Below are 22,365 nucleotides of genomic sequence, written 5' to 3' on the forward strand. Positions count from 1 at the left end.
GGGAATATATAAATGAAGAAAAACTTTCACCTTACTGTGAGGTAAGTTAGCCATTTTTTGGTTTGTTTTCCTTCTTATATTCTTCAGAATATATCAGGCTTTGTTTAGAATTCAAACTAGGTTAAACCCTTTTAGCAAAAATTATTATGATTTTACATATGTTTTCATTAACATTTGCAAAAGTAATTATAATAAACCCCAAATTATTTGGCATGTCATAATTAAAATTAGAGTCAAATCATTGACAACAAGTTTCAGTAGCTCTTCATGAACAAGTTATTGACAAAAATCCTGGTTAGAATGCAAAGCACCTTATAATTTCAATTTGTACATAAATTTTTAAAGGTCAGCAAATATTTGCATAAGTTAACAAAAAGAATATTAATGTATACTTTTTTATATCTTTTCATCGTATAGCTAAGTTTCAATTTGTTTACCAAAAGGTTAAATTGTGCCTGGCTAGTGTGGCTCAGTGGTTGAGTGTCAACCTATGAACCAGTAGGTAATAGTTCGACTCCTGGTCAGGACATATGCCCAGGTTGTGGGCTTGATCCTCAGTATGGGGCATGCAGGAGACAGCTGATCAATGATTCTCTCTCATCATTGATTTTCTATCTCTCTCTCCCTCTCCCTTCTTTGAAATCAAGAAAAATATATTTTAAAAAATAAATAAATAATAAAACAGGCAAATGTTTTCTGAAGACATTGAATAGATGCTTTAACAGTTAACTTGCAAAGGTTAATAACTAGTAATTTTGAAACTTATTATAAACTTATAAGAAATAACATTGCAGAGAAAGACAAGTACCATGCGATTTCACTTAAATGTGGAATGTAATGAACAAAATAAACTAGCAAACAAAATAGAAACAGATTAATAGATTCAGAGAACAGATTGACAGCTGTCAGAGCAAGGATTGAGGGGCTGGCTAAAAAAGAAGGGATTAAGCAAAAGGAAAAAAAAATATCTTGTAGACACAGACAACAGTATGGAGATTACCAGAGGGAAAGGATGTGGGGGAAGTTAGATGAGGTAAAGGGGGGATGAATGATAATGGAGGAAGACTTGATTTGGAGAGGTGAACACACAATACAATATACAGATGATGTATTGTAGAATTGTACACCTGAAACCTGTATAATTTTATTAACCAGTGTCATCCCAGTAAATTAAATAAAAAAGAAACATTTGTTATAATATTTATTTTGGAAAATTGTGTTTATTTACTTAAACTTGTATAACATGGATGTTTGTCATAAGAAGTTGAATTTGCTTACTTATTTTGTGATAATTAAATGACTCAGCTAATCATAACTTATTTAGTCAGTATATAAAAACTATGCATCCTCTTCTAAATGTTCTCGCCCAGCTGATGTGGCCCATGAATCAGGTCACTGTTTGATTCCCAGATTGCAGGCTTGACCTGAGGAGGGGGTGTGCAGGAAGCAGCCAATCAATGACTCTCTCATCATTGATGTTTCTATCTTTCCCTCTTCCTTCCTCTCTGAAATCAATAGAAAAACCCAATAAAATACATATTTAAAAAAAGAATGTTCTCATAGAAAACTATTTTGCATAAAGTTTATTCCAAGTCAAAATGTAGCACCTAACTCTTAAAGATTAATTTAAAAACACCAAAACTTTCACTTTTCCAAAGTATGGAGTTTCAGGGGTTTTGTTGTAGTTGTCATTAACAAAATATTTTAATGTATTCAAAAAGGCAAATAAACATGTTCTTTTGTTGGGAGAGCCTTAAAATTTCAATAAGGAAATGTATGGCTTGCATATTCAACACTAGTCCTTAGCAGTTCTTCCTTTGGAAGCTTGTAACCTCCTTTCCCATTTATAATCAGTTTTAAAATGTTATGCTATTCTGTTCTCCATAACATTCCCGTACTTGCCAACTTGTCTCTTTTCTGAAGAGAGTAGTGATTGAGGAGAAAGAACATTATCACTTTTTTCTTTTCCATGTTTGTTTTGTTTGTTTTATATTTCCTTTGATCCTTATGTTTGTATCTCATATGTGTGGGTCTGGTTAGAAGTGCTTATTAATTATAAACTATAAGGAAAATATGACGTTTTTCATTAGTGTATTCTGATTGGTCGACAAAATTAGAAAACTTACAACTCTTTCAAACTGAATGTTTTTTAAGGGCCAGCAAGTAGCCAGTAGTGAGCATTGCTATGAATTGAAATTCATAATATTACTAATTTACAAATAGGTGATCTATTATTACATAGTACCCCCATGGTTTTACTTTCTGAGATTTCAGTTACCTGTGGTCAACTGTTGTCCAAAAATATTAATTGGAAAAAGGCGCATTAAACAATTCTTAAGTTTTAAATTGCATGCTGTTCTGAGTAGCATAAGGAAATTTTATGCCATCTGCTCCATCCCACTGGGGACATGAATCATCCCTTTGTCCAGCGTATCCATGTTATATATGCTACCCACTTGTTAGTCACTTAATAATCAACTTGGTTAGCAGATTGACTGTTTTGATATCACAGTACTGTGTTCAGGTAAACTTTATTTTACTTATTGGTGGCCCAAAACCATTTACATAACTTTTATTACAGTATATTGCTATACTTGTTCTATTGTATTATTAGTCACTAGAGGCCCGGTGCATTAAATTTTGCACTGGTGGGGTGAAGGGTCCTTCAGCCCAGCCTGCGCCCTCTCTCAGTCTGGGACCCCTCAGGGGATGTAGCAGTGTGCCAAGCGGCAGGCAGCTAGGGTGGAGCCTGAATTGGGGTTGGGCGCTGCTTGTGCTCATTCTGGCCTGCTGTGCCTGCTGCCACAGTGTCGGGAGAGGCTCCTACTGTGGCAGCTGCACTTGCCAGCTGTGAACCCGGCTTCTGGCTGAGCAGCACTCCCTCTGTGGGAGCACACTGACCACCAAGGGGCAGCTCCAGCATTGAATGTCTTCCCCCTGGTGGTCACTGCGCATCATAGCAACAGGTTGTTTGGTCATTTCAGTCACTTAGGCTTTTATTATATAGGCTAGAGGCCCGGTGCATGAATTCATGCACCATTGGGGTCCCTCTGCCTGGCCTGCGAGATCAGGCCAAAATTGGCTCTCCAACATCCCCCGAGGGGTCCCAAATTGCAAGAGGGCGCAGGCCAGGCCGAGGGACCCCACCGGTGCACGATCAGGGCCGGGGAGGGACGCGGGAGGTTGGCTAGCCAAGGTGGGGCTGTGGGAGGGCTCCAGGGCATGTCCGGCTCATCGCACTCAGTCCCGATCAGCCAGACTCCAGCAGCAAGCTAACCTACTGGTTGGAGCGTCTGCCCCCTGGTGGTCAGTGCACACCATAGCAACTGGTCAACTGGTTGACTGTCTGTCCCCTGGTAGTCAGTGCATGTCACAGCAAGTGGTTGAGCGGCCTTAGCATATCATTAGCATATTATGCTTTGATTGGTTGAATGGTTGACCAGTCGATTGGACACTTAGCATATTAGGCTTTTATTGTATAGGGTTGTTATTAATCTCCTAGTGTACCTAACTTAAAAATTAATCTTTAGCATCAGTATCTATGTATGGATAGGAACAAATATTGTATATATGTAGAGTACAGTAGTATCCGTGGTTTCGGGCACCCATTGGGGATCTTGAAATGTATCCCCAATGAATAAGGAATACTACTGTATAAGAAAGCAAATAATAATTGTATCAAAAATAATTAAAACAGGAAGGGGATTGTACTAGTCAGCTTCTAAAACAGCTCCTAAATATCCCCATCTCCAGTAGTCATGCTTTTCTGTCTTCTTCTATTGAGTGTGTACTAGACCTAATGATTTGCTTCTGGTAAAAAGAATGTGATAAAAGTGAGTGGGATGTCATTTCTAAGATGAGGTTATGAAGACTCTGTTTTCTCTCCTGCTTCCTCCCATCTCTTGCTCTCTCGCTCTCTCTGATGATAGGCAGTCACCATGTTGTGAGTGTTCCTATGGAGAGGTCCAAATGGCAAGTACCAAATGGTCCTCCAGCTAATGGCAATGAGGAATGAAAGCTCTCAGCAAGAGAAACTAATACAGGCACATAGGACCCAACTCCATTGTTTATAGACAAGAAAATAGTTTATTTTGGATTTTGACTTATTTTGTTTAATTGACTTAGCCAAGGTATGCTATTAACTTGTGTTAATTTCAAGTTTATATCAGTCTTTTGGTATATTAGAGTATTTTAATAGATTTTAAAATTATTCTGTATTTGACAACTTTTTCTTATTTTTGACTATTAACTATAATACTAACAGCAGCATCAAAACCCCTTTAAGAATACTTTTTTAGCCACTAGGTTTTATTGTGCAGACTATCCTTTTTTGTATTTTATTGTATCTATCAGACTGAGTCATATGTCTAGACTCTGGGGAGTTCTGACTGACATAAGACAGGGCCCAGGGGTGGCCTTAAATCTGGAGCAAGATTTGAGAGAATATGGGAGATGAGATAGTAAATTGTAGGTAAAACACAGTAATTCCAGGGAATTCACTCAAAAGCTTTATATTTTATGGGTCCTCTTGCCTTTACATATTTAATGTATGTGCCTTTAGCAGTCTTGGGAAGCTCTGAAATATATTCTGAGTAGGTGTAATGAGCAGAGGAGAAAATGGTGCCAAACCAACACGAGATTCCTGAGTGGACACTGGACTAGGTACCAACACCTCCCCAAAGAAATTGAGGATGCAGATGAAAGCCAAGCAACTGCTTTGATGAAGGAGCCAGCAGAGTGCTGCTCCACAACATCCGGAGTTGGGGGACAAGGTGTATACGATGGCTTAACATGGAGTATATACATGTCCTGTGGGAGAGAGAGCCAGTGTGAAATTGCCTTGAGTCATTCTAATAGAGCTACCAGATGGCCAAAGACCTTGGCAAAAAGTAGTAGGATTTGAGATTCCTGAAATAAAGGAATTGCTAGAAGAGTTCAGTAGGGACTTATACAAACGAGGAAACATTTCCACAAGAATAAAGAAGGCTGTCCGGCTGGTGTGACTTTGTGGTCCAGCATTGACCTATGAACCAAGAGGTTACAGTTCAATTCCCGGTCAGGGCACATGCCTGGGTTGTGGGCTTGATCCCCAGTGTGGGGTGTGCAGGAGGCAGCCAATCAAGGATTCTATATAATCATTGATGTTTCTATCGCCCTCTCCCTCTTTGAAATCATTAATGGATCTACATTTTAATGCAATAGGTATGTACTGAAAGACATGGTTTCTTCTGAGCAGGATGCAAAGGTGATTTCTTTCCCAGGTTCTTCTCCAGGTGGATTAGAAGAATGAAGCCACGGACAAAAGGTGGTATATGAAAAGGTGGACATTTATTAGAACAAGTACAGACTCCCACATGGGGGGAGGGTCCCAAAGGTGGTAGCCCACTAAGCTCCTTTTCCTAAGGTTTATAAAGGCTGCAGTTCTTTGTCGCTTGATGCTCTCTTGTTATTGGTCACTGTAGCAGCTTCAAAGCTCAAACCCCATGTGGGGCCCCCTACTCTTTCTCCCCCTTCAGTGGTGGAATTCTCTATCTCCTATGGAAATCTGTTTTCCTCTTTCTCCCTTTTGACAGCATTTCTCTATCCCCTGTGGCGCTTTTCCCTATTTTCTGCGAATGGGTATCTTCCTCTCCCCTTATCCTGTGGTGCCTTTGTTCTCTGTGAATGTATGTCTTTTGGCAGCTTCATAGCCCTCATGTTTGTAGCCTCCCCCCACCCCATTGGAGCCTCTTTATTTCTAAAACTCCCTAAACCTGCCTATTTTACCCCTGAAAACTCCTTTCAGTATCACCATTAGAAAGGGTAGAACCAGCTTAGAAAAATTTGGCACAAGTGAGACTTTAATATCCCCTGTTCCTTTCCCTGCCCTCCAAAGGCCAGCACCGGAGAGAGTTGAAAGGTGGGAGAAACAAACAAGAAACAGAAAAAGCAAATTATATACCCCTTTCTCACAGCAGGCTTTCAGCCTGAAGCAGGACCAAGCAGGGGAAAAGAAACAATATAATGTCTGGTCAAGTTTTGTGTTTTAATTATTTCATGGGGCTAAACATTCTAATTTTTTAACAGGTTATTTCTGATTTAATGTGATAGTAGAACTGTCTATTACCTAAAAGTGAACAGAAAAGTTGTGGGCTTGACAGAGTTGAAATCTAATGGCAGGGTAAGATTATTGCCACTGAATAAAATTTAATGGGATGACAGAAGAAAATCAAATTGCACTTTGATGACAATCCATGGGTCAGGTTTATTCAACATACAAGTTTCACATGCTTTTCTACTGTCTTCCTATACTACCCAGTATAAAAATTCATCATAACATTTATTACTGATTAACTTGCCTGCCCAACTTAGAAAATGAATGATAAGATAAAAATAAACAACAACAACAACAACCCCAAAACATTCTAAAGAAAAGCCAGTAGTAAGAAAATGGCTACGCTTCATAGAAAGTTTTCTATCAGGAATCAAGCTTGCTTGAAAACAGGAAAGAAACTATGATCTGCAGACATTTGTAGTTGGGGAAAAAAAACAAAAACCATTTCTTGTTTTTGCAAGAATGCAACACAAAAGGAATTTTGAAACCATTGGCTAAAATATTTCTGTTTGTTGTGTAAACACTTCCTAATACACAGCCTTAGCCTGAAGCATTCCTCTAGCAATTGCTCTATACCCTTGTTTTATGATGCTCAATTCAGCATGCATTCATCATTTGATATTGTATTTAAGTTGTAGGGATAGATATATCAGAGTGATTTTCTTGGAAAGTTTTATGATCCATATCAAACTTACTTTGAGTTTCAATACTACTGACAACAACAAATAGGAAAATGGAAAAATCAATGATGCAAAATCTTCAACATTGTAAGCAAGTTATTACATGTCTAAATCATTCTGAATACTTGGAAATAGCACGATGTGTTACAAACAAGCAAAAAGGACTCTTCAGTGCTTTTAACCTACCTTATTTTGAGATGAATTACTTCATGCATTTATTTGTTGATATACTTACCATAATGTTCTATTAAAGGAAATGATGACCTCAAGGGAAGAGTAATCTGTTGTAGGTTGATTCTTCAGAATTAGACAGGCTGAGATGGGGTGGGGGAAGGTAGGGTGAGGATTGATGTAAGAACGTCCAAACCTGTAGAGAGTTTTTATGAGTTCATTTGAGCCAAACTGAAAAATGACAGTTTTGCAGTTTCTTTTATGCATTTGAAATCAAGTAGGGAATCAAGTAGAAAGATCATATGGAGGTTGGAATAGCAAGTCAGGTATTGTATTAGGGGATGACTAACAAGATGATATGTGCTCTCTTGAAGGTGATCACTATGTCTATTTTAAAGGCAAAGATAAACCTCTTACTAAAAATGATATATGCCTGGATTGTTACTACCCACCATGACCTGCCCAGTTCGGAATTTATGATTAGATTAACCTGTAAGGTTACTTTCCATAGAACCCTTTTATTTATCCACAGAAGGGAAGGGAAGAAGCAGGGTTAGGCAGAGGCAGAAGTCAAATTGCAATACTGTCCTGACAGAGTCAACCCTGGAGGAAACTCTGGAGTATGTATTGTCCGTTAGATTGCCTCAAATTAGGCCAAATGGCAAACAGTTTATCTCCATTTTGCTTAATCAGCAAATATGTGCTGCTTCGGGAAGGGTGTGACCTCTGTAGGCAGTTCTCTCCAGTTGTAACTGACTGACCCTAAAATAGCTGACAGCTAACAGGTTATTTGCTGACCACCGTCTTTGGAGCTGGTCAGCAAGTCCTTTATTGATGAGGAGTGGGCAGTGCATCTCCTGTATTATCTGCTATAAATTTGGTATGCAGGAAGCTTCACTAGCATAGACATGTGTTTATTGAATATATTTCTGTGTATTCAGCACTCAATAATTAGCATGTTCTATGAGAATAAAGTCTTATGACTTAGAAATGTCCATTTCGGGATTATTAAAAAAATACTTAGTTTAATTAATCTCCTCTAACTCCCTAAGCTTAAGGTGTTCATAATTTCATGATATATTTGCTCAATGAAAAACTATTGTAAAGGTAAAAAAATTTTGAAAAACATTTAATATTTAAAGTATGGATGATCATTACAGACCATCATCCTATATAATAAAAGAGAAACATGCAAATTAACCATCCCTCTGCTACATTCACGAGCCAATCGGAGTGAGTATGCAAATTAACCCAACAAAGATGGCGGGCCTGTGGGCAGCGCTCACATGCACAGGTGCTGAGTGGCTGGGGGCAGGCATCCCACCCCACTTTGCTCCCACTGATCCTGGCTGGTGGGCAGCACGTGGAGGCAAGGAGCGGCCAGGGCAGGGCGGGACGCCTGGCTTCCACCCCGCTCCGGTCACTCCGGGCAGGTAAGCAGCGCAAGCCAGCGTCCCACCCCGCCCTGGCCACTCTGGGCCTGTGGGAAGCGTGCGAGAGCCTCTGGGCAGGGGAGGCGGGACAGTGGAGGGTGGCCTGTACTCCCCACAAGGCAGCAGAGGCAGCCGTAAGCGCACCAAGTGGAGCCTGGGGGCCTAGCTGAAGTAGTGCCTGTAGGCCATCAGCACCGAAGAGTGGCTGCGCAAGTCCCGCCTCCTGGCCCAGAAGGTGCGTGATCGCAGGGACAGCCACCGTGGCGGGCCAGATTGATGCCCTCCTGGCCACACCACAGAGGTTTGTGGATCTGCAAAGCCACAGGACTCCGGTGTGCACATCCTCTCCTCCCCCCCCCAGCGTGCGAACATCCCCTAGGGCAATGTCACTCTCGCAAGCCTGCAGCAGTCCCAGACCAAGGCACGCACAAGTTCCCTCCGCCCCTCCGCTGCACTTCCATCAACCCCAGCATGCCTAAGTCCCCCACAGAATGTGCACACATCCCCTCCGGCACGCTCATGTCCTTTGGAGAGTGTCTGGATGTTCTGGGTGCTGAGGGTGGGAGCCTATGAGATGACAGTGATAGGGTGGAGTGGTGACGCCCTGTTCCCGAGGAGGTCAGTGCAGAGAGATCACCTCTGGGGGGTTAATGCATGTGCTGAGGTGGGAGCAGGTGCAGACAGACGCACTTGGTGGGTGTGAGTGGCCCTCACTGAGGTGCCTTTGGTCAGCGTTCAAGATCAGGAACCCAGAGGAGGCGAGGAGTTCCGTCCTCTCAGTGAAATGGTGGGATAATCGGGGTGACTGCAGAGGAGGAATGTGCACTTTGGGTGCCAGCACCCATAAGCAAAGGCTGCCCTGATTGAGCCTTGCTCGTGTGAGGCCTAGTGCACTCCTGCTGGGCAGCGGGTGACAGGACATGCTTTTCTGAGTTAATGAGAGAAAACATTGATTCTCCTGCTGCCCATGAAGGTGGAAAGTGAAGTGGGGAGACATGTCGGGAGTGAGCGAGGTTCCCTGTCTGGGGGTTCCAAATCCACTGTTGGTTCCTTTCACCGCTGACTAGAGATATACAGGGTGTCCCCCCGAAAATGTATACTCATTTTGAATACCTACTAATTCCAATGGGTTTAAGCATGAAAAGAAAGAAACAACAATGGAGCACCCATTTTGAATACCTACTAATTCCAATGGGTTTAAGCATGAAAAGAAAGAAACAACAATGGAGCTGTTATCTGTTAAAAGTGCAGGCACAAAGGGGCACCTCCTTCCCCCCCCCACCCCTTTGCACGAATTTCATGCACCGGGCTACTAGTCCTATCAAATAAAGAGGGAATACTCTAATTGACCCTCACGCTGTCGCAAAGATGGTGGTGCCCACAGCCAATAAGGAGGGAATATGCTAATTGCTACCATGCCCTCAAAAATGGCAGCACCCACAGCCAATAAGAAGGGAATATGCTAATTGACTGCCCCATCCTCAAAGATGGCAGCACCCACAGCCAATAAGGAGGGAATATGCTAATTCCTACCATGCCCTCAAAAATGGCGGCACCCACAGTCACAAGATGGCTGTGCCCAGTCCTCTCAGCCCCACTAGGGCTGCAACTGCGCTGCAAGGCCAAGACCACCCCCAGGTGGGCCCGGCCACTCCACGTGCCTGCCTCCGGAGTCCCTCAGTCCCCTCAGCCCCCCAGCTGCCCAGGGCTGGCCCGAGGCTCAGGTAACCAGGGCCGGCTGAGGCTTGCACTGCTGGCAGTGGCAGCAGCAGAGGTGTGATGGTTCATCGCCTTCGCCTGATCGCTGGGTCGCCTCACTCCCCTGAGGGCTCCTGGACTGTGAGAGGGGGCAGGCCGGGATGAGGGACTCCCCCCCTCCAATGCATGAATTTTCATGCACCAAGCCTCTAGTTATCATATAACATGACTGCTACATTCTAACAATTATTGTGCTATGCAAAATAGCACAATAAGAACTACATGTGTCATGGAAACAATGGGGTTAGGGACACAACACTCAAAAAAACTTCATCAGTGACACTGTTTTATCACAAATCAGCGAGCGAACAAGACGCCTAATGAGCCAGTTAGTTAGGAGTCATCTTTATTGTGCACAGGTTCAGAGCAGATTACCTCTGTCAAATTCTGAACCCCACATACAGGAAGTCTCCCGTATTTTATAATTTTTAAGCCTCTTTGTTTGCAGATATTACAGAGGGCTCTGTGTGAGTTATTGTTACAGGCAGTTGTAACCTTGAATACATAATGAGTTAGTACTTGGAATTATTATCAGTATTAGTCTATTTTAGTCTGTTACATTAGATGGCTAGCTTGCAAGGTCAGACAGTTAAGTTTATCTTTTTCTATTATTTGAACAAAAAAACAAAGTCATTTTACAGAATAACAGACTGTCTGAAAGTGACAGAATTTATAATGACAGAGTTTACAGGACTAGGGACTATCTAACAATAGCAAAGAGTTTCAAATAGCAGCTTCATACAGGATGGAGGATACTGTGCTTCAACACATTAATATGGTCTTGAGTGTTTGTGTTCCTCCAAAGTTCATGTGTTATAATACCCATCCAAAATGATGGTATGGGAGGGATTAGTGCCTTTTAAAAGAGGACTGAGAAAGCTTCCTCATCCCTGTATGTTCCTCAGTGCAGTCTGCACCTGGAAGAAGACCTTCACAAAACCTGACCATGCTGACCCCTGGTCTCAGGCTGCCAGCCTCCAGAACTGTGAGCAATTTCTGTTTTGAATAAGTTGTCCACTCCATGGCATTTTGTTATAGCAGCCTGAATAAACTAAGACACATACAGACACACATGAAGATGAGCCATAGTAAAAACATTAGTGTTACATATGTCACATGATTAGGAAATGTAAAAATATACTACAAAGAATATGGCACTTTGCCTCAAAAGAGACCTAGTTTGCTGTGGATGTGGTCATATAAGATGGCAGTTTGTGAGTTACAGATCAGTAGTGAAAGAGGTAATCAGAGATCAGACGGAAAGTCATAACACCAGCTGTGCCACACACACACACACACACACACACACACACACACACAGTGTGTTTGGGATGGAAGATGTTATTCCTGTGTGACTAGGTTCAGCTTACTACACTTTTATGCATTCACCTACTATTTCTCCTGAACTAAATTATGTATAAGCAAGTTCAAAATTTGTTTTATGCTCAAATTTTTCCCAAGTATTGGAATACATTTGCATTTCCAAAACATGCATTATAGCAGAACAGACTGTACTTTTAAGACATGTCATTTCCTCTGTTCTGTAATGGAAAAACATAGCAAATAATGTGCTAGGTGTCTTTATTTAACACCCATTTAATCATCTCATTCCATTTTCTGGACAGCCTGAGTGGTAGATGTTATTGTCTTCACTTTCATAGATGGAAATAAATTGAGAGAAGTTAAGGAAATTTCTGAAAGTATTACAATCCATCAGTGTGGGGGCGGAAATAAACTCACATCTGTCAAATTACAAAACCCAGGTTCATTTGTCCAGATTATACGAAGTCTCCATTATTTAAACAAAGAGAATCGTGGGACGAAAGTGGTAAGATTTTTTATTTTCTATTTGTATGGATCTACATTTTAGTGCAATAGGTAACTGTATTTTTATATGCTATAAACATTAGCATATTGTTATAATTTTATGTTCCTTTATGTTAATTTGACTATTTCCAAAGAGGCTGCTATTTCCCCAAATAACATTAAATATTTTTCTGCTGAAAATGCTTTTCCTTACATACTCAATTTACATAACTTTTGAAAGCAAATGAAATTATAGGCGATATATAGGATTGTAAAAACAAGGAAAGTCTTGTATCACATATAGACAGTTTGCTCAATTTTGAGACACTATAAATAAGTTTTATGTTATACTGAGAAAACACTGAAAGAGGGCACTTTAAAATTCATTAATACAGTTCAAATGACTTGCAAATTTCTTATTTGTTACTTCTCATAATCTAGGCAATGAAATATATAACACCACTATTTCTTATGTGCCTTATGAGCATGATTTTAAGAAATCCTAAAGCACTACTTTATATTCATTTGATTCCGTAAGTGGTTGTCGAGGCCATAGTTGTATGCACTGTTTTGCTGCAGTGCCGGGTCACAACCTCAGAAACATTCTTTTCCTCCATATGTCAAAGTGCTTACAAATGCTGCTTCCACAGTGCCCTGCTCCTTCACCACAGGGCAGGCATATAATTGGACAAAGTTTGGGGTCATTTAGAGTATATATTACCAAGAGTACAGCTGAGACTTCTTGTTTCAAAAGTAATTTAAAATAACTGACAACTATACTACCCTAATTGATACATTCATCTGAACAAATAAATGTATGTTTGTTTCCTTAAAAAATTCTCTGTATAGGATTAATCTAGTAAGTGGCTATAAGAAATTAATATCTTTATGTGTAAACACTTCAGATATCTCTCTCTTTGTCTCTTTTACTGTGAGTTTATGTTTTTGCATTAAAGTACATATGTGTAATACATAACCATCACACATATACACAGTTTTGAAACTGCTTTTCATCTGCAATACATTAAACAATATATTTTTATGTTTAACATTGTTTCTATTGTTATTATATTGCTGAATATTATTCTACTACAGTTGACCCTTGAAAAACATGAATTTGAACTATGCGGGCAGGTCCACTTATACATGGATATTTTTCAATGAATATATAACAGTATTATAAATATATGTTTCTCTCATTTTCTTAATAATATTTTCTTTTCTCTAGCTTATGTTATTGTAAGAATACAGTGTATAATACATATACAGTGGGTGTTCAGTGAATAGTAGGTTATTAGTAATTAAATTTTTAGGGAGTGAAAAGTTGTACAATAATTTTTTACTGCACGGGGAAGGTGTTGGTGCCCCTAGACTAGTGATGGTGAACCTTTTGAGCTCGGCGTGTCAGCATTTTGAAAAACCCTAACTTAGCTCTGGTGCCGTGTCATATATAGAAATTTTTTGATATTTGCAACCATAGTAAAACAAAGACTTATATTTTTGATATTTATTTTATATATTTAAATGCCATTTAACAAAGAAAAATCAACCAAAAAAATGAGTTCGCGTGTCACCTCTGACATGTGTGTCATAGGTTCGCTATCACTGCCCTAGACCCTCATTGTTCAAAGGTCAAGTGAATATAGAAACATTATAATTTTTAAGCAAGTCTGTATTTTGACAGCACCTCTATTATATAATTTTTAAATATTTTGGACAATACTATGCAGAACAACCAACAGTATAAATATTTGCACAAATGAACTCAAACTTTTTTTAAGCTAAATACAAAGAATGGAATTGTTAGGTCAAAGTACTTTTGTACTTTCTTGTGGTTTTTGCAATTATTTCTGAATAAGCTCATCCTAATTTGAACAAATATATTTCTATAAATATGTGACCATTCATTCTCTACTTCATCACTAATAATGGGTTGTAGAATTTTAAAAGTTATATACATTCCTTGGTTGTTTATTTTACATGAATCTTTTATTTTACACTAGAGGCCCAGCGCATGAAATTTGTGTGTGGGTACAGTCCCTAGGCCTGGCCTGTGATCAGGGCCCTCTTCCCCGGCTGCTGGCAGCCGGCCACGCCCCCCGCCACCAACCATCCCATTTCCCTGTTCACCATTGGGGAATCAGAGCCTGCTGGCCAGGGGGAGGGACCAAGAGGTGGTTAGTGCGCCTCATAGCATCTGGTTGAGCAGTCGTTCTGGTTGTTCTGCCGTTCGGTCGATTTGCATATTTTATATTTATATATATATATATATATATATATATATATATATATATATATATATATATATATATATAGATGTTCTTCTACTTCCAGGGAAAGGGGCAAAGGAGGGTTGCTGAAAGTGATAAAGGAAGCAGCAGGGTGAACTTTTTTTAGGGGGGGGAGGGGAGAGTTTCCTCCTGATGAGGGGCTTCAAAGGACAGCATCCTACTTCTGCTACCCTCTGTCTCCAGAGACACAATTTCTGATTTGCATCTGGCAGGACAGAGCAGTTGCAGGTACAGGACTGGGAGTGCCTTTCTGCATGCAGCTCCCTAGAGAGTCTCTTCCAGCCAAGGAAAGCTTTGTTCTAACCATTTCTCCCGGAGCCAGGGCTGCTGGGTGGTCTAGGGCAGGAGGGCAGAATGGAGGTGGGGCAGGACAGGAAGAAGTATGGTGTAGAAGACAGGGGGTGGGAGTGGGAGAGGGAGAGGGTGAAATCTGTGGGGTGGGGGAGGGCTGGTGCAGAAGAAGAGTTGGGTTCAGCATAGGAAGGTTTGGAGGTACTGGGGGAGTAAGACGGACCAGCAGATGACAGAACAGGGGAAAGGATCTACGGAATCAGGTGGGGGTCTGCAAGGGTGAGTATAGACTAAGGCCCTTCCCCAAACCCTGCCATCTCAGGTGGCTAGTGGAAGGGGTCCACAGCAAGGCGCTGAGGACCCTACACTTTGTGTCTGAGGCTCCAGATCATGTGGCCAACAGACCCCGCAGCGGCCCTGCCACCCTTGCCAAAGTGCTGCCATTTGAAACACATTTTCAGACACATGGATGGTTTGTAAGTTAATGCTTTTTAATTCACTCTGTTTCCCACTTGTCGTTTTTTATTGAAAAGGAGGATTCTGCTGGTTTGTGTTCCTTTGCGGAGGTGGCAGGGATTTTCTCCATGAGCAGAGATCTGATGAGAGACAGAGACAAAAGGCCCAGCGAGACATGGGGAATGAGTAAACAGATCAGAGAGCAAGGAACAAGGAGAGAGATGCACAGGGCGAGACAGACACATGACACAGGGTGCTGTGGACGGGGATAGAGCTTCCTGGCCGGGTGAGAGGGCTCATTCCATGGAGCAGCGGCTCCGTGGGCGCATTCTCCCCGGATGCAGCTCCCAGGGCTGGAGTTGGCGAACTGAAAGCCCTGGAAAATTAGAGCTAGGTATATGTGTGCAAAAGCCCCAGCCGAGGCCGCGGGCTGGCCACCCCTCCCCCGGCCTGCCCCTGCAATCCAGCCACAGCGGAGGGGCTTTTTTAGCACAGTTGGGGCTGAGCACCTAGGGGAAAGGCATGCAGGCAGAGAGCCCCTGGGGCCCAGGGGTTGGGGTGAGTCCTCCACCTCCAGAGCGACCCCCACGATTACACAGTCCAGCACATGCTGCGGCCCCAGGATAGCAGGTTGTGACCAGGTTAGAAATTGGACCAGAACTTGGTCTGAGCTCCCCTTGGCCTTGTGCTGAGTGGGCCCTGGCGGCATGGGCCCTAGCATTTGGGTCCTTAGGTTTCTATTATCTTGGCCTCCTGAGCATTCCTGTGTCTGTGAAGATTCTAGACGGGGCTCTCCTTGTATCCTGCCATGGGGAGTGCCTGTTTGGAGCTGAGGCCGCGGGTGAGGAAGGGACAGAGTCTGGTGCTTGACTGTTGGTGATCAGTCTGTCTGTTTGTATGTGCCACAGGACCCCAAAAGAGTGACTTTTTTGAGCTTTCATTTTCGCGTCAACACCGTTCAAACCTCCTCTGAGACACGGAGTCCAAGGGGAAGGAGAAAGGTGCGAGCGAATTCCTCACATGTGAATGAGGCTTTACACTTTGAACTGCTAGCCTGAATCAATGATCTAATTTTGTGGTTTCAGGAGCCTTTGGCGGGTTGAGTTGGAGCGGTGGCAGGATAGGGTTTTATATTTCTATAGAGGCCGGGTGCACAGGTGGGGGCCTGCCTGCCCTGATGGGGGCCCCTGATTGGGGTACAGGTCCTCGCTGGGGAGCAGGGCTGGCCAGGACAAGGGGCCACAGGTGGTTTGCAGGCTGGCCACTCCCTTGATGGGGTGGGGATCCCTTGGGGGGGTGGGGGGCGGTTGTTCTGGTTGTTCTGGTCGTTCTGGTCATTCTGCCATTTCAGTCACTGGGTTTTCATTATATAGGATTTTGCCTATTTTTACCTTGAAATTTTACCAATTTTTCCTATTGTTCTCTTTCCAAATTTTTGTTTTTCTAAGTCAGTCTATTTGAATTTGCCTATTATAAATATTTCATGTAATTGGAATAATATAATCTGTTGTCTTTGAAATTGCCTTTTTCACTTAGCTTGTTTTTAAGGTTCATCCATGTTATAAAATGATCACTGATTCATTTCTTTATATTACAAATCATATTTCATTGTTGGCCATTTAATTTCTTCCCTTTTTAATTATTATGAACAATGCTGCTATAATTATGATATGACCATTCAGGTAAAGTTTTTGCATGGAAATTATTCCCACCTCCCCCTTGGTATATATCTAGGAGTGTAATTGTTGGGTTATATCTATGTGGGGTTTTTTGTTTGTTTTTTAGCCTTTCTACTGTGTATGAAGTAGAATCATTGCAATTTTGATTTGCATTTCCCCACTAACTAATGATATTAAACATTATTTCATGTGATTTTGAGGAAACTTGTGAATCTCCTATGGAACAATGTTTATTCAAATCTTTTGCCCATTATTAAATTCTTTGTCTTTTTGCATTGAGTTGTGAACATTGGTTATATAATCAAAATACAAATCTCTTATCAAATATGTTATTTGGAAATATTTTCCCCCATTCAGTGGGTTGTCTTTTCCCTTTTTATAATGGTGTCCTGGGAACCACAAAGTTTAGTTAAATAAGTGAAGTCTTATTTATCTATTTTGTTCTTCTGTTGCTTGGTGTCATATCTAGGACACCTTTACCTAACCAGATCAGAAAGTCTGGCCCCTATGTTTTCTTACAGAGTTTGTTTGTTTGTTTTTAGAATTTTTCCTTTGGTTTATTTATTTATTTATTTATTTAGGTTTTTTTTTGTTGTTGTTGTTTTTTTAAATATATTTTATTGATTTTTTTACAGAGAGGAAGGGAGAGGGATAGAGAGTTAGAGACATCGATGAGAGAGAAACATCGATCAGCTGCCTCCTGCACACCCGCCACTGGGGATGTGCCTACAACCAAGGTACATGCCCTTGACCAGAATCGAACCTGGGACCCTTGAGTCCGCAGGCCGATGCTCTAGCCACTGAACCAAACTGGTCAGGGCTAGTTTTTTAATTGTTGACAGTATTACAGATGTACTCCATTTTCTCCCCCATTGCCTCCTTCTACCTAGTCCCTGCCCCACCCCATAGGTTATGGGTATATGCATATATGTTCTTTGGTATATAATTCTAGCTCTTAGGTCTATGATCCATTTTGCATTAATTTTTGTATGTGAAGTAGGAATTCAACATTCTTTATTTGAATGTGGATATTCAGGTGTCTCATTTGTTGAAGAGACTATTCTTTCTTCATTCAATTTTCTGACACACTTGTTAAAAATGAGTTTAGCAGAAATGCAGGTGTTTAGTTGTGAACTCTAATTTCTATTCCATATATATATATGGTCTGTTTATGCCAGTATCATACTGCCTTTATTACCACAGCTTTGTAATAAGTTTTGAAATTGGGGAGAACGGATGTTCTTATTTTCTTTCTTTCTTTCTTTCTTTCTTTCTTTCTTTCTTTCTTTCTTTCTTTCTTTCCTTATTTATTTCTTTATTTCTTTTGTTTTATTGTTAATCTTCATTGGAGGATATTTTTTCCTTTGATTTTAGAAAGAATAGAAGGTAAGGGTGAGGGCAAGAAACTAGAGAGAGAAACATCGATGTGAGAGAGCCATGTCAATTGGTTGCCTGCTGCACACTCCCCAACCGGGGCAAGGAACCTGCAACCCAGTACATGCCCTTGACTGGAATCGAACTTGAGACCCTCCAGTTCATGAGCCAAGGCTCTAACCACTGTACTACGATGGCCAGGGATCTTTGTTCTGTTTTATTAAGATTGTTTTGCATATTCGGGGTTCCTTGCAATTACATATGAATTTGAGAATCAACTTGTCAATACCTGTAAAAAAAAATCAGCTAGCATTTTGAAAGGGTCTGTGCTGAATCTGTAGATCAATTTGAATGTATTGCTATTTTAACAATATTACATCTTCTGATCCATGAATATGTATTATAAAAGATATAAACAAGAATTTTTTACTATAACATGATATGTTCCAGAAGAAAAAGGTTTAATATCATATAAATGTCAAATTTGAGAATTTAAATATAATTTGACATAATTCTAGTCAGAATTTTACTTGAATCATGTTAGGAGTTGGGAAATGCTTTATTATGCAGTGATTTTAATATTTAATAATAGTTTGAGAATAATAAAAAAATGTAAAAAGAGGGACATAAGGGGAGAGTTATCAGTTACCAAAACTGGGTACAAAGTTACAGTAAGCAAAATTGTATAATGGCTTAGGAATTAAGTATATTAGAAGAATAGTAAAGAGACTGCAGAAAGTATACCTGAGACTTTAAGAAATGATAAAAGTATTTTTTTAATAATTTATCTTTATTGTTGAAAGTATTACTGATGTCCCCCCTTTTCCCCTCATGGACCCTCTCCTTCCCATTCCTGTTTCCTCCCCAGGCCTTCACCCCACTATTGTCTGTGTTCATGGGTTATACATATTTCATATATGTTCTTTAGCTGATCTCTTCCCTCTCCCCGCTCCCCCGCCCTTCCCTCTGAGAATTCTCAGTCTGTTGCATGCTTCAATGTCTCTGGATCTATTTTGTTTGTCAGATTAGTTTGTTTATTAGATTCCACATATAAGTAAGATCATGTGATACTTGTTTTTCTCTGACTGGCTTATTTCACAAGCATAATGATCTCCAGGTCCCTCCATGCTGTCTCAAAGGATAAGAACTCCTTCTTTTTTATAACTGCATAGTATTCCATGGTATAAATGTACCACAGCTTTTTTATCCACTCATCTACTGATGGGCACTTGGGCTGTTTCCAGATCATAGCTATTGTAAATAATGCTGCTATGAATATATGTGTGTATATATTCTTTTCTGATTGGTGTTTCAGGCTTCTTAGAATATATTCCTAGAAGTAGGATCACTGGATCAAATAGCAGTTCCATTTTGAAATTTTTGAGGAAACTCTATACTGTTTTCCATAGTGGCTGTACCAGTCTGCATTCCAACCAGCATTCTCTCTGATGATTAGTGACTTTGAGCATTTTTTCATTTGTCTCTTGGCCATCTGTATGTCCCCTTAGATCCTGTGCCCATGTTTTGATTGAATTGTTTGATTTCCTTTTGTTCAGTTGTATGAGCTCCATATATGTCTTGGAAATTAACCCCTTATTAGATGTATCATTGGCAAATATGTTTTCCCATAAAGTGAGTTCCTTTTTCATTCTGATGATGGTTTCTTTTGCTGTGCAGAAGCTTTGTATTTTGATAAAAGTTATACTTTCAGTTCAGAAAAGGATAACTTACATAATAAATTCATACAAATAAATTGCTAACCTCCTGCAAGAGAAGGACACAGTCCTTAGAATTGTTTAACGTGAGTGATAAAGCAAACTCAAAAGCCAATAAGAGAACACTGAGAAAGAATGGACCAGGAATTAAACTTCATTCAAATCATAATAATTTCTTTGAAAAATATTTAGTTACTTGGATGGTAAGCACACAAAGCCATATACAGATGATGAATTATGGAAACTTAATTTTTGTAACTAAAGTAATATATTTCCTATCTGCTCTTTAAGTTCCATTTAAAAAAATAAAAATTCTGTAACTCATGCTTCTTTGTCATACATAATAAAAGAAATAAGAATAGAGAGTATATGGAATTAGATCACCATTTAGTTACTGTAAGACAGAGGTCTAGCCAGGAATAATTTTGGAAAATATGCTCTACATTTATCTATTTAGCATAATACAAATTTTCATAGTGAAATTAAATGAAAATTTTGTCTCAAATTAGCCCAATATCTAGTTTTTGAACTTAGAATTTCAGGCTTTCTTATTTACTCAGAAATCTTTCTGTACCTTTTAAGTGTTTGTGCCATCTTTCATTAGCCGTACATGTCTGCAGCAAGCCCATCCATTGGGACCGCAGGTGTGCATCCTGTTATGCATTTAAACAATGATCAAAGAGTAGGAAGGTAAAGCATAAACAAGTATATAAGGCTCATCTTATAAGGGCTCTTACATCAAAACAATTTTTTGAATGGAAAGAGTTCTTAATAATAATTCTATTTTTTAATCTATGGAAAATTTTTCATTTACTGTACATTTTATGGGTATGAATTTTCAACCTGACTTTCACATTAAGGCTGCAGTATACAGATTATCTGTAAAGATGAACTTTGGTAATTCATTTTTTGGGGCCAGTCATAAAAACTCTATCAAACTTGACTGAACTCAAAATAACAGTCACTTGTCTGGTAACCTGTAATCAAAGTTATATGATGTTTAGGTTTTTGAAAAACCGATGGCCCATTTAATTCAAGAATCCTGGCTTTTTATTTCATTACTAATAATGCTAAGAAACTGAATGAAAATAGACTTTCAGATCCAATGTGGAGTAAGTAGATGTAGTTTTTTCTGCATCTCCTTAACCATTTAAATTTAAATTTCACCAATATTTTCTATTATAATAGTTGTTAGTGTATGAATAAGATCCCTTCATTTTTTTTCCCATCTAGGACAACTAAGCAAAATAAATTCTTTTAAAAGCATAAATAAAGTCTCCAATTTTCTTTAAAGTATTTCTGAGTATTTTTAATTAAGGAATCATGATTCACTTAGAACTATTCAGTGATTAAATTACTGGAATTGAAAATGTTAATTTTCAGCAACTAGAAAACTGCTAGTTTCTGTCATAGAATATGCTAGGCAAATGTAATAAACCTTCACCCCACAAATTAATAATTAATGATAGGATCTTTAGTAGTAGCCCATATCTTTCATGGTCTGGTCAAATTAAGGTCATAACTAAAGCATTTTACAGGTCCAAAGACTGTCATGCTATCTCTACATCAGTGTTTTTACATATTCAGATCTTTCTGTCTTGATTGCCCAAGCAATGCTTTTTATTTCAATTTATTATCTTTTTCCTGTCTGAATCATATCCATGTTAATGAAAAACATTATCATTCACCAAATATTTTAAAAATTGTAAGGGTGACCAGACATCCTGGTATGCCTTGTACAATCCCTTGTTGTCCAGTTATTAATTACTAATACCTCCTTTTCCTTTCAAAAGTGTTTCATTTACATGACAAGCTATATGGCAACATAATCCTCTATGATTATTGCAGAGCTAATAATTATATACTGTCAATGTTAAATTTAAAGTGTATCTGGAATCCAGGCTCTTCTTTCCATCTTTACTGCCATCATTCTAGATCAGCTACCAGATTCCTGAAACAGTTTCTATCTGCACTTTCACCCTTCACATTTTTTTGTCTACAAAACGGACACAGCAATCTTCTCAAAGCAAAGCAAGTACTTGTCTGTAGTTGTTCCCATTATTCTTACTATGAAATCTAAACATCTTGTCTTACTCTAAGTCCCTAACTATGCGAAAGTTTATTCTTGTATTATTATTTACTTGTATTACAACTGTAAACCTACTTTTGCCAACTCCTGTATTTAAATATTGAACAGTATTTATATACTGTCAGGTAGATCTGTTGGCATCACCTTGCTTATAATAAATGTAATAATGGTGATAGTTGATGAAAGCCACTGGCTATTATAATCTAAATTTTTTTAAAAAAAATATTTCAAGGTTTAGTTATAAATAGTCCATTAAAATATATATTTTTAAATATTTTTTATTGATTTTTAGAGAGAGGGGAAGGAGGGAGAAAGAAAGAGAGAAACATTGATGTGAGAGCAGAACATCCATTGGCTGCCTCCTGCACGCTTCCTACTGGGAACCCAACCAGCAACCTTTCAGTGCACAGGACAACATTCAGCCAACTGAGCCACACTGGCCAGGGCTGTAATTCATTAAAATATTTTAATGTAAAATGTATGACAACTAGAATATGAAACTGACTATACACATAGCCACCTTTGAAG

The sequence above is a fragment of the Myotis lucifugus genome, unplaced genomic scaffold, assembly GCF_000147115.1.
Source record: "Myotis lucifugus unplaced genomic scaffold, Myoluc2.0 scaffold_286, whole genome shotgun sequence".
NCBI lineage: Eukaryota > Metazoa > Chordata > Mammalia > Chiroptera > Vespertilionidae > Myotis > Myotis lucifugus.